Here is a 13,653-nt window from a genome sequence, read left to right on the forward strand (position 1 = left end):
AACAAATTTCCAATAATCATTGAAATAAATTTGATGCTGGATAAACATAATAAATAAAGAACATAACATCAATTAATCATATGAAATATTCAAAATAAAATCAATTAAAAACTAGTTGTGGACAAACCTCTTTGTCGACTAGTTTACTCCAATTTTTAGTTTTTCCTTGAAAATCTCTTTTCAGTCTCTTTTTCAATTGAAACACACAGTTTACAGTGTTTGAGTACCATATCTCATAACTAATCCATTAATTTATTTCACGCCTACTTAATTGTAGCCTTAAATTTACTTAAAATGATATCCTTTAAATTTTGCATTTTGGGTCACTATTCATTGCACTATTCAAGTAAAAATGTTGACTTTTTCCTACTAAATAGGTTTATTAATTCTAATTGCTCTCATTTATCACATTTTGGGTGTCAATTTTGTTGGCATTGATTGCTAATTCAATTTCTAATTTCCCTAGGTGCAAATCCAAAAATTCAATTTTGTGTCATTGTATTCTACTGTTTCATTGGTCTGGTTACTGTGGAAATTTGGCTAAGTGTCATTCATCAAAGTTGTTCCTTATTGTCTTAGCTTTAATTCCTTTTTTTAATCACTCCATTTGGAGTTTTGTAGCTCAAGTTATGCCTATGTTTCTAAGGCTGGCCGAATTAGTTCAAACCCAGAATTCTGGGCACAATTCTGGTTTTGGCAGTTTTGGTATTCCAACTGCAGCTCACTTTTCGGGATGGGTTATGGTCATAATTTGGATTTGTATTCTTCATAAAAGTTGTAATGCTATGTCTCAGCTTTCCATCGATATAAAATTCAGGTCATTTGAACCTTCCTACACCAAGTTATGGCCAAATGAACAAACACTATTTATTTGGTCTTTTTTGTATAGTGGCAGTGTGCCAATTCCGGGTTTGACCTAATTGTTCACTATCTTAATGTCATTTTTCTGGGCATGGTTTCTACATAAAAATTGTGGCATTATGTGTCTACTTTCATATCCAATTGGCTTCACACTAATTAGGGTGGCAGAATTACAGTCTTGGTTCCTCAAAAGGACCTAGGTCAAACTGTCCAATTTGGGACAGCATCACCTTCCATTTCCAATCTAATTCCAAACATTCAAACACATGCCAATTGACTCCAATTAACCATTTTAAACCTCACTTAGGTCAAAGTACATCAATTTACTAAATTCTCAAATTTTCACCCCAAAACCCTAAGGGTCAAGAACCCTAATTCACTAATTTGTTTAATTCATTCAAATTAAAGCTTACAATTTTCTTCTACCTACTTAATCAAGCCTAATTACATGTTTAATTCACATAAACATCATCAAAACCCTAAGAGACTAAGGCTGGCCGAAATTCATAGGGTCCCTTTTTTGCATAATTCTTTCAATTATTCATCAATTTTTCAATTTAATTCAGGTACATAAGCATGAAAATAGAGAAAGAATTGAAAGAATAACACTAACCTTTATATAGCTTTCCAATCTTCAATTTTCCTCAACTTTTCCTTCAATTTATTTCTCCAAGCTTCTTTTCAACCCTCAAACATAAGGTTTAATCTAAGAAACTAGAGAAATTATGGTGAAATTTAGGGTTAGGGAAGCTCCAAAGTGAGCTTTAATGGAGGAAGACAAAGAAAAATTTTGAGAGAGAAATTGGAGAGAGAAAGTGGCGGCAAGTGAGGTTGAAGAAGACCCAATTTAATTTCTTTTATTTTTTTAATTTTGTGTATTTATCTCATAAATTGACTTGGTCAAATTTGAAATTAAATTAAAATAAATTTTGATGTCATTGCTTATGTCATCCTTGTGATGTCATTAATCAAATTTTCTTTTCTTCTTCTTTTTCCTTAGTTTTTCCATACCTCTTTAATTTAATTCCATATTTCAAAATTTTCATTTCTCAGATTTTATTGGACAGTTAGGTCGTGAGTCACTTATAAGGATGAATTGACCAATTTGCCCCTCTCCGGTCTGATCCGGTTTGCAAATAATTCAGTGTTTCTTCCAGAACCCTGACCTAATTATTTGAAATGGTTTTCAACATTTTCCTATGATTTTCATATTTTCCCTAGCTTCGCAATTTTTTCTAGGACTACGGTATCACAATGCCCCGTACAAAATTAGGGTTTTGACTAATCTTGTAGTCACTTCCTGGTGTGGTCACCCATCGCTGTGACCCCCGGCTCATTTAACTTTTATGCTTTGTTTTTCTTATTTATATTTTTCCTTCTTATACTTGTTATTTATTTTTATCTATGACTTTTCTGGATGTCGCAGATATAGCTCCAGATGTCTTGACTATTCGAGCAGACATCAGGTGCCGAAACAGTAAACTGTACAGGAGTGTCCAATAGGAGGGCGTTACAATTCTCCACTCTTTAAAAGAAATTTCGTCCTCAAAATTGTGCCCATTATCCGTCCTTAAATATTCATACATTTTGTTTTCTCATGTTTTTCTCACCTTTCTATGTAGCTTCATAGTTTACATAATGGTCCATAGCACTTTAATCAATAATATTTACTCATTGATTACTCACCTCGTGTGCCAAGTTTCTTATGAGCTTCTATCATAAGTTAAATTTAGATTCATTTCAATTCTAGAGGTAAGCAAATCTGGGTGCTAACGGATCCACTCTTTCTAGGACCACATATAATCCTATGAGGTGAGAATTTAGTTTTTCTCTCTTATAATCTTCTTTTCTTTGAGTCTATATAAGACTTCTAACAATCTAATACAACGTTTAATTTGTGTGTATAACACTAATCTTCTTTTACTATTTTTCTACTTAATATTTCGATTCATGTTTCCTTATTGAATGACCATTGTGGTCGTATTCGAATTACTTATCTAGTCATCGGCCATAGATTCATAACTGTTATCTTGCCAACTTTATTTCGAATCTAGGTCTATGTGCCATTTTACACCATCTTGTTTGCTTTTGTTTAACTCATTTCTTACTGTTCTATTTGTTTCTTTTTCCATTCCACAACTTAACTTTAATTATTTTATTCCTCAATCTTATCTTCTCCCTTAACTTGACTGTCGAGTCATGATTTAGTACCTCTTATCATCCCTAATAAATCCACTATACTTCAATATTGCTTTGATTTGGTCCTCTGACCATTCTAGTCAACACTTTTACTAATATTCGTAACATTTCTTTGTTACATTTGAGCTAATTATTCCAATTTTCATTCGCACCTTTCTTTTATCTATCGATATTTTATAGCTTATTTTTCACTGATGTGCAATCATTACTTCCTTATGTACTAAACTATAACCTTTCGATATTCTAACTTTAGAGTTTTAAATCCCTAAATAGGAATTTCAACTCATTTCCAATAATAAAATTCTGTCCTAGCATAATTATTCCAAAACAGATGCTGTTTGCAAGTATCCTTATCTTAGTGCACTATCGGGTAGTACGTAGCTCTACACAATAATCCCAAGTCAGTACTGTAATCTGCAGCTTACAGTACAAATATTAAGAACATTGCATAGCTACTACGATACATTCCAATAGTTCAAACTTTCCTACATTTTATTCTTTTCGAACTTACTAATATTTGAAACTCATTCTGATTACAATATCCTTTAACAATTACTAACAGTAACATTTTTGCCCTTATCCAGAGCAATTCTATTACTGTAACTTACTTTTAGGTCCTCGTGCCTTATATTAAGTAGGCTCACTACTTAGCTTTATAATTTATTGTATGCTAGTAAATATTTTTCGCTGACAAACGCTTCCAAAACTAATTTCACTTATTATCATAGTTTCTATCCTAAAGAACTATTCACTAATGCCTCAAAATTTATTCCCATATAAAGGAATAGCAATAGAACATATAATTTTAATACTAACATACAAACAAGTAGTGCTGGGATCAAATAATAACTAATTGTTTCTTCCAAAAATTAAGAACTTACTAGCCACTACATCCGAAGTTTTTGCTCTTTCCCCCTGGTGCCTAGAGTACACCCTGGCTGGTTCACTGCTCTGTTCAGGTTGATTTACTGTGCTTGGATTACGAGGAGTACCAACTCTATTTCTATCTCGACCTCTGCTAACTATCTATGAACTTCGGAGAGCAGATTGAGGTTCTCTAGTACAATCTCTAGCAAAGTGTCCAAGCTTTCCACAATTTTAGCAAGCTCCAGTGGCTTTATGACAAATGCCCCCATATAGTTTGCCATAAAAGTTGCAGATGCGAGGAGGATATGAGCTTCTAGTTATTTGACGACTGGACCTTGGTGGCTTCTGTTCTAATGATCGGCCTCTGTCACATCCCTGAGCTCGGAGTTCCTCAAATTCTTTTCTCTTTCCCAAATTACTATTTGAGCTCTGACCACTAGTTGTCTCACTCTTCTCTATTTATGCTGCCATTGTGGGAGATGGGTCTGTACTTGAGCTTGGGCTGACATATGATCAGCCATTTGTTGAAAGAAAGTGGCCATTTGTTAGGCCATTTGTGCAATAATTTGTACCGGTGAAACTGGTACAGTCGAGCCTTCAACACTCTGAGAAGCTGAGGCCTCCCCTTGTGCCTCAACTGTAACTAGTTGTTCTACTGTTTTATCTCCCTCTTCCATTTCTATTCACAAAATCTTCTTTTTCTAGGACAACCTACACAAGGAGATTTCTCTCCATATGTTCATATTTATGATGCAAATGTACTATATGTATCAAACATTTGAGCAGTTGTATTTACTAACAAAATATTTCAAATTCATAGTTCAAAATTTACTTTAAAACCATTGCTCTGATACCACTAAACATGTCACACCCTACTCCTTTGTAAGGCATAACATGATCTCGTAGTACACCTAATGAATTACCATAATTCGCCTACCGATAACCCATTAAATATACTACAAAGGATTTTAAAACAATTTCCGATCATTTTTATAGTGGTGGAACGTTGAATATTTATTAAAAAACTTTTATTTGAAATTTTGGTCATGGATCAAATCCTCGATGAAAATCTGGTGTTATGAATTTTTTTTAAATTTCAGCAAAGTGCCAGCTGTATTTTGAGAAAACAGTTCTTCAAAACCTAAAAAGAAACACACTCCCAATATTTTTGCTCGACCACAATTCCAATTAAATTCATTTCTCCACACAATTCAATCCCAACAATGAATAAATCATTTGCAGCAATCAACTCAGCACATTTTTAAACCAACACTGAAATCTCAATTCAGAAAAAGAAATAATTTATCGTTCACAAAATATAAAAATTTAATTATTTACATTAATTACAAAATTTAGAAATAAATTTGAATATTACAATAATTTACATTTTAATTACATACCCAAAATAATATTACAAAAGTTCTTGCACAACTGCTCAAACAATTTACATACATATAATTACATGCATACATCAAAATCTAATGTACAAGGGTATATCTCTAATATACCCGAAGCTAATTCCAATGAGTCTTCAAGGCGCAACTACCAGAAATCTCACTCAGTTGCTTTATCTTTACAATCACCTGTGACAGTATACAAAGCTATCGCTGAGTGGTGGACTCAGTGGTGCACAACTATAATTTAAAACACAATATATAATACCTTGCCAAAATTTTAGCAAAGAATTTGAAAATCTTGAAATTCAATCAAAATTCGGAAAATCAAAATATTCGTTGCCAATAGAATAAATCATTTTTAAAATGACTCTGCTCAAGAATTTCAATTTATCAAATCATAACTGAACGTTTAAAATAATTTTAGTAATTTATGAAAAAAAATCTTAATTTCAATAAAATCAATTATGCATAAATCCCATTTGAAATCACAATTCTTACTATTCAAAAGCCATTCTTTATCTCACTAACTATGCAAGACTAATCCGTAAGGGCCATCTTCAGGGCGATTCTAACTTGCTATGATCAGGGAAGTCGAATCGGGATTCTAAGTCCCTATGGTCGGGGAGGTCGAATCATCGTGCACAGTACACACCACAATAATGAAACTTCCGAAAGGGCCAATGAAAAACTTAGATCTAACCTTTAATAAGAGGAAAATCTAAGCTTGTGCACGTATCATGGTAATCAAAACAAAGCTAACTCCATTGTCTCCTCAACAAATGAGAGAGAAGGGTAATAACCTAGTCAAGCATCTATAGCGAGATATAAAACAATATCATGAATCTCTTTGTCCTTTTTGTGAGCATAAATCACAACACAATTCAATTCAATGTCAATTCTAATATCTAATAATTTTTATGCCCATCACAAGTGAAAACATAAATTTGTATTTTTCCATGCAAATCCCATTTCAATCACAAATTTCCAAAACTGAACTCATTCAATTCATATCTAAAATAAAATCATAACTGAACTATTTTCCCAAAACTAAACTCATTTATACTATAACAAATTTTTAATAATCATTGAAATAAATTCGATGCTGGATAAACCTAATAAATAAAGAACATAACGTCAATTAATCATACGAAATATTCAAAATAAAATCAATTAAAAACTAGTTGTGCACAAACCTCTTTGTTGACTAGTTTACTCTAATTTTTGGTTTTTCCTCGAAGATCCCTTTCCAGTCCCTTTTTCAACTGAAACACACAGTTTACAGTGTTTCAGTACCATATCTCATAATTAATCCATTAATTTATTTCACGCCTACTTAATTATAGCCTTAAATTTGCTTAAAATGGTATCCTCTAAATTTTGCATTTTTTGTCACTATTCATTATACTATTTAAGTCAAAATGTTGACTTTTTCCTACTTAATAGGTTTATTAATTCTAATTGCACTCATATACCACATTTTGGGTATCAATTTTGTTGGCATTGATTGCCAATTCAATTTCTAATTTCTCTAGGTGCAAATCCAAAAATTTAGTTTTGGGTCACTGCCTTCTACTATTCCATTGGTCTGGTTACTGCGGAAATTTGGCTAGGTGTCCTTCATCAAAGTTGTTCCTTATTTTCTTAGCTTTAATTCTTTTTTTTAATCACTCAATTTGGAGCTTTGTAGCTCAAGTTATGCCTATTTTTCTAAGGCTGGACGGATTGGTTCAAACCTAGAATTCTGGGCACAATTCTGGTTTTGGCAGTTTTGGTGTTCCCAATGTAGCTCACTTTTTGGATGAGTTATGATCAGAATTTGGGTTTGTGTTCTTCATAAAAGTTGTAGTGCTATGTCTCAGCTTTTCATCGGTATAAAATTTAGGTCATTTGGACCTTCCTACACCAAGTTATGGCCAAATGAACAAACAATGTTTATTTGATCATTTTTGTGCAATAGCAGTGTGCCAATTCTAGGTTTGACCTAATTGTTCACTATCTTAATGTCATTTTCTAAGCGTGATTTCTACACAAAAATTGTGGCATTATGTGTCTACTTTCATATCCATTGGCCTCACACCAATTAGGGTGGCATAATTACAGTTTTGATCCGTAAAAGAGACCTAGGTCAAACTGTCCAATTTGGGACAGCATCGCCTTCCATTTCCAATCCAATTCAAAAAATTCAAACACATGTCAATTGAATGAGCGAAAGCATAAAAAACATAAGTTTATATCACTGAATTCAAAAAATTTTCACCTAAGGTCACATGCATCATGCAAGATTCATTTTTATCTATTTGATTTCAATGATAAACAGCATATTAAAACTCTTTTAATATGTTTTTGGATCTACATTTGCCATTTAATATTTTAGAATTAACAGATTAATTCATTAGAATCCTAGATTAGATCAAGAATAAGTGCACCAATCTTTTTGATACACTGCAGTGTATTTGGCACCTTTGGATGCGCCTAGGAGACCAGTTATTGTCCCTCTAGTTTGTCCACACCAAAATCACCAATGGCAGCGCTTGAACAGCTTCTAATGCTTTCCTAATCAATTAGAAAATCAAGTTTTTCCTTTTGAGAGATTACATATGTAAACAGGACACTAGAAACGATTTCTAGTATTTTTAATTCAAGAGATTGTTGTCTTATCTCTTTGAATTGATGAGAGATGAAGAAGAAGAGAATGAGAGGCAGCCAAGGGTAGCGGCACCAAAGAGAGAACAGCAGCTTATGTTTTTGTTCTTTCATTCTTACACTTATATAGCTAGGTCACCACTTAAAACCCTTGCCACATGTCACCTTTTAATTGGCTCTAGGTTTAATTGACCCAATCACATTGTGCCAATTGTCAAACCTATATTTAATCTTGACTTTGATCATCTTACATGATTAAAAGATATATGGCAAGCTTATATGTAGTGCCATGTGTCACCATCTCATGGTGTTATATGTCACCCTGTGAAATGACCAAAATACTCCTATGTCTTAATTTTGAGTTCTCAACCCAAAATAATTATTTCCCTTCTTTTAATCAATTTATATCAAATATAAATTAATTAATTAATTAATCTTTATTAATTAATTTCTCATTAATTAAATTTATATTTAAACACTTTAAATATAAATTTAACTTATACTATACATCCAATAACCTAGATTTGGTTTCAAGCCATGCTAAGGACTTTGCAATCTACTTGCGAACCAAACCTATTTAATTAATCAATTAAAATCTTTAATTAGTTAATTAAATCATATTTAATTTGGTGATTACTTGTGTATGTGTGTGACCTACTAGGCTCATCACTAATTGACAATGAGACGTGATATCAACTCTTAATATCATCAGAACTCTTTCTTACCATAAATGATTTCTCTAAATCATTTTATGCACCTCATAGACCATGGTTAACACCTAGCATAGCATGCCATGACCACCCAATCAGTAATAAGGTTTACCTTAAATGAACCTATAATTATATGTTACCAAGCACTAGAATCTCTCTGTTATAAAATCCCAATTCGAGCTGGAGTCATGGTTTATGTCAAACCCCATTTGCTATGAATATTATGTTCTCTTTTAATTCCAGTTCTTGATTAAAAAGATTTTTCTCATCAGAAACTCTTTTCTGAATAAATCTATCTGTCCTGGCTAGGAACTTAAAACATCAAGAACAATTAAATGAACATAGGATTTTATCCCTATTTACTTAAAGGAACAAATTCCATCTTGATCAACACCTACCTCCATATATAACTAGTAGTGTCACACCTTACCCCTCTGTAAGGCATAACATGATCCCGTAGAATACCTAATGAACTACCGAACTTCACCTACCGATAACTCATTAAGTACCCTACAAGGGATTTTAAAATAATTTTCTTATTTTTGATAAGTGGTGAGCATTTTCTAATAAGTACTTAAAACATTTAGTTAAAATTAAAACTAGTTAATATTTTTGGCCCATTTTATTTTTCCATAAATTTTATAAAAATTTTGACAAAGTTCCCTCTGTATTTTGAGAAAACAGTTCTTCAAATACCTGTAAAAAACACTTCTAAAAATTTTTCTCAACAACTGCTTCAATTTCATACTCAATCTCAATCAATTTCTCAACACATTTATCAACTATCAAATTTCAAATCCACTATCCAATAATCATCAAAATACTAGCAATCCATTTCATTCAAATTAAATAAAATAGTTCCATTCATATTTCATTAGAAACAAAACACATCATTACAAAATTTACATTAAGAGAATTTCAAACTACAATATATATTACAACTTTATACAAATTTTATACAAACTGCTCAAGACCCATTTTTACATGTCCATACATTTATGTGCAATATATACATCAAAAGAAATATTTACAATCAGGGTATAAATTATACCCGAGAACTTCTAGCAGGTAGCTCCTCTGTCCTCAGCAGCTCAATCTGCTGCTCCTCTAATCGTTATATCTGCGACAGCATACAAAGCTATCGCTGAGTGGTGAACTCAGTGGTGCACAAACTAATAATTTAAAACTTAATACAAATTATGCTTGACAATTCATAACAAATAGAATTTTAAAATTTCTAAATTCTTCAAAATCCATGACCTTCAGAAATCAACATTATCGTTCATGCAAATTATTTATTTGAATAACATTTTGATCAAATAGTAAATATTTATTTACATTTCTTTTAAATTCCAAAACAATACAAAAATTTTTGAATCACTGATAAATTATTTATTTCAATCACAATTTATCAAATCATGCATATTTTAAAGGGTGTTGCCAACAATACACACAGTCGAACCCATGACCAAAAATTCACATTGATGCCGTGTTGTATACCACGACATTTCACATTCTCCCAATAACCGAGGCTAAAAGGGAGAAACAAAGACTAGCTAGTATATATGAGTACTCATTCACATCATTCCCCAACTGGCAAGCCAGAGAGGAAGAAACTCGCCCCATCAAGTGGAGGAGTTATCTCACTAGACAAGCTAATGAGAATTCACAACATATTTTGTCATGTCAACTATGGTTTCAAATCATATTCAAAACAATTTCTATTTGCAAAGTATTTACAAATCAACATATTTAATCATCATAAATTCATGCTCAAGGTTGACAATACGTCAAACTTAAAATTTACAATCCTCAAAACAATGCAATAAATCCTTAAATGCATAAGAAAATTTATATTCAAATTATACAATTTATTTCAATAAGTTAAAATTCTCAACACAACAAAATCATAAATCATACAATAAATTTATTTCAAATCAATTTGGAATTGAAAAATAACAAAAGAGTTAGTTGTGCACAAACCTCAAGCGAGTCGCCTCTTGGCCTTGACTCGGTTCCTCGGGTTCTTTTCCGGTATTCTTTCCAACTGAAACATATAAATTTAACTGTGTTTCAGTACTAGAACTTAAAATAAATCCAAAATAAATTTCGCTTCACTTTTACCTAGCTCTAACGCGCTTAACTCGACGTTCTTGAAATTTTGTGTTTCGGGTTACTATTCACTACACTATTCAAATCAAATAGTTGACTTTCTAAGGCTTAATAGGTATGGGAACTCCAACTTCACCCACATACCACATTTTGGTCACTAAACTTGTTGGTTTTGGTCATTTTTTCAAAACTTAGGTCTTTTAGGCAAAATTGCAAATTTTTAGTTTTGGTGTCCCTAATTGTACTGTTTCATTGGTCAGTTTACTGTTGGAATTTGGCAAAACTTTCTTCATATAAAATGTTCCCTATTGTCTCAAGTTTATTCTCCTTTTTGAATCACCCCAATTGGAGTTTTGTAGCTCAAGTTATAAGCAAATTATGTTTACTGTTCATGCTACAGAATTTGGTTCTACAGATTTGTTGATCCAACTTCATTCAATAATTTAATCAAGTTAAGTTCATAATTTGATCTAATTTTCTTCATATGAAATGTTCTACCATGTCTTAGGTTTCCATTGGTTCAAGAATCACCTAAATCGGAGTTTTCTAGAGAGAGTTATAGCCATTGAAACTTTACTGTTCAAATGGCAAATCTGCAGTCTGCAGATTCAGTGACCCAATTTGGCTCAGTAATTTGATTGGGTTAATGGCAAAATTTGGGTTGGTGTTCTTCATGAAAGTTTTAGGTCTATATCTCATCTAATCACTGGTAAAATTTCAGGTCATTTTGACCTGCCTCGCTTGAGTTATGACCAAATGAACAAACACTGTTCATTTGGTCAGGTTATGCAAGGCAGCCTGCGATTTCTCAACTTCGGTCACTTTGTTCACTAGGTTTTAGTCACTTTTTGGGTAGGCTTCCTCAATGAAAATTGTGTCATTTAGTGCCTATTTTCATCCCCAATTAGTCCCATATCCATTGGACTTGTAAAATTTCATTTTTGGTCCCTCAAAGAAAATTTTGGTCATACTGCCAGCACATGACCTTATCCAATCCGAATTGGCTTTTAATTCCAACACTTCTAACACACCTCATTTGGTCACAAATGACCATTTTTTACTTCACATTAGGTCAAATATATCATTTACCAATTTCTCCAAAATTTTTGCCTCAAAACCCTAGGTTTCAAACCCTAACCACACTAATTCATTGTAATTAACTAATTCAAAGCATGTAAACACAATCTTTTAACTCATTCAAGCATTTTAACACGTTTAACTCAATCAAACTCATGCAAATCACTCTCCCCTCCCTACTGGACGAATTTCAGTTTAGTCCCTCACACATATTTTTTTTTATTTTAAGTTTATTTACAAGTAATTCAAGCTAAAAACACAACAATTAATCTCAAACTTTCAATTTGATGTGCTTACCTCAACTTTGATATCCAATCTTCAATTTTTCTCCTCTTTTCTTCTTTCTTTCTTGTTAAATTTCTTTCTCAAGGGAAGGGAATAAGGTTTTATGGAGTGATTATGGAAGAAGTTGGGATTTGGTAAGGGTTTTAAAGCTTGAAGACAAGCTTTAATGGAGGTTTAACTATGGAGATATGAGGGAGAGGGAAAGTGACGTTTTGAAGAAGAAGACTTTGTGTTTTATTTTTTTTTTCTTTTCTTTCTTTATGTCTTTTGTCTTATGGAAGACCCAAAAATCCATTTAATCAAATTATTAATTATGGGATTTATGGCATCATGCATGATGTCATTTCCCTACACCTTTTTCATTTTCCTTTTTTTTTTCTTTTTTTTTTCTATTAGTTCTTTAATTTAATTTTCAATTCTGAAATTTTCTTTTCTCCGATTTTATTTGACAGTTAGGTCAGGAGTCAGCTCTCGGGGTCAATTGACCAAATTGCCCCTCGCCGGTTCATCCCGGTTTGCAATTAATTCCATATTTCTTCCGGCTCCCTGACCTAATTATTTGACTGGCTTAACAGTTATTTTTCATGATTTTCTCTTTTCCACTGTGTTTATAAGGGTCCTAAGGACCGCGGCGTCACATTTTACGGTTCGAAATTTGAGTTTAAATCGACTTCGCAGTCGTTTCCGAGAAGGTCACCCATCGCTGTGACTCTCGGCTCATTTAACTTCTTATGTTATGTTTTTCTTATTTATACTTAACTAATTGACAATTGCTAATTATTTGTGTTTATGGCTTATTTAGTTATCTTAGATGTGGTTCTAATCCCCTTAATTATCCGGACCGACACCGGTCACCGGAACAGTGAAATATACCAGGCTATGCAAATGGGGGTGTTACAATTCTCCCCCCCTTAAAATAATTTCGTCCTCAAAATTTTACCTGGTATCAGTCTCTGAACAGTTGTGGGTGCTGTCTCCTCATATCCTATTCATGCTTCCAAGTAGCTTCCTGGCCTGAATGATGGTTCCTTAGCACTTTAACCAATACTATTTACTCATCGATTGTTCACCTCGTGTGCCAAATTTCTTATGAGCTTCTATCATAAGTTAGATTTAAATTCGTTTCAATTTTAGAGGTAAACAGATCTGTGTGCTAGTGGATCCACTCTTTCTAGGACCTCGTATGATCCTATGGGTGAGAACTTAGTTTTACTCTTTTCTTATCAAGTCTCTTGATCATTTGAGGCAACCTTCAGTTTAGTTTAGAATATTTCAGTCTTTTCTTGTTGTTGTTTTAACAATTATTTTTCTTTATATTCTTTTTTTTTAAATGACCTTGTTGGTCGTATATGAACTGCTTATCTCTTTCTTGGCCATAGGTCCATAACCATTATCTTATCATTTCCATTTATGACCACGGCTTATGTGCCATTTTGCACTATCTTGTTTGCTTTTATTTAACTTATTTCCTTCTCGATAAAATAGTTCGGGATATCGTTACG

The sequence above is a fragment of the Hevea brasiliensis genome, chromosome 13, assembly GCF_030052815.1.
Source record: "Hevea brasiliensis isolate MT/VB/25A 57/8 chromosome 13, ASM3005281v1, whole genome shotgun sequence".
NCBI classification, from domain to species: domain Eukaryota; kingdom Viridiplantae; phylum Streptophyta; class Magnoliopsida; order Malpighiales; family Euphorbiaceae; genus Hevea; species Hevea brasiliensis.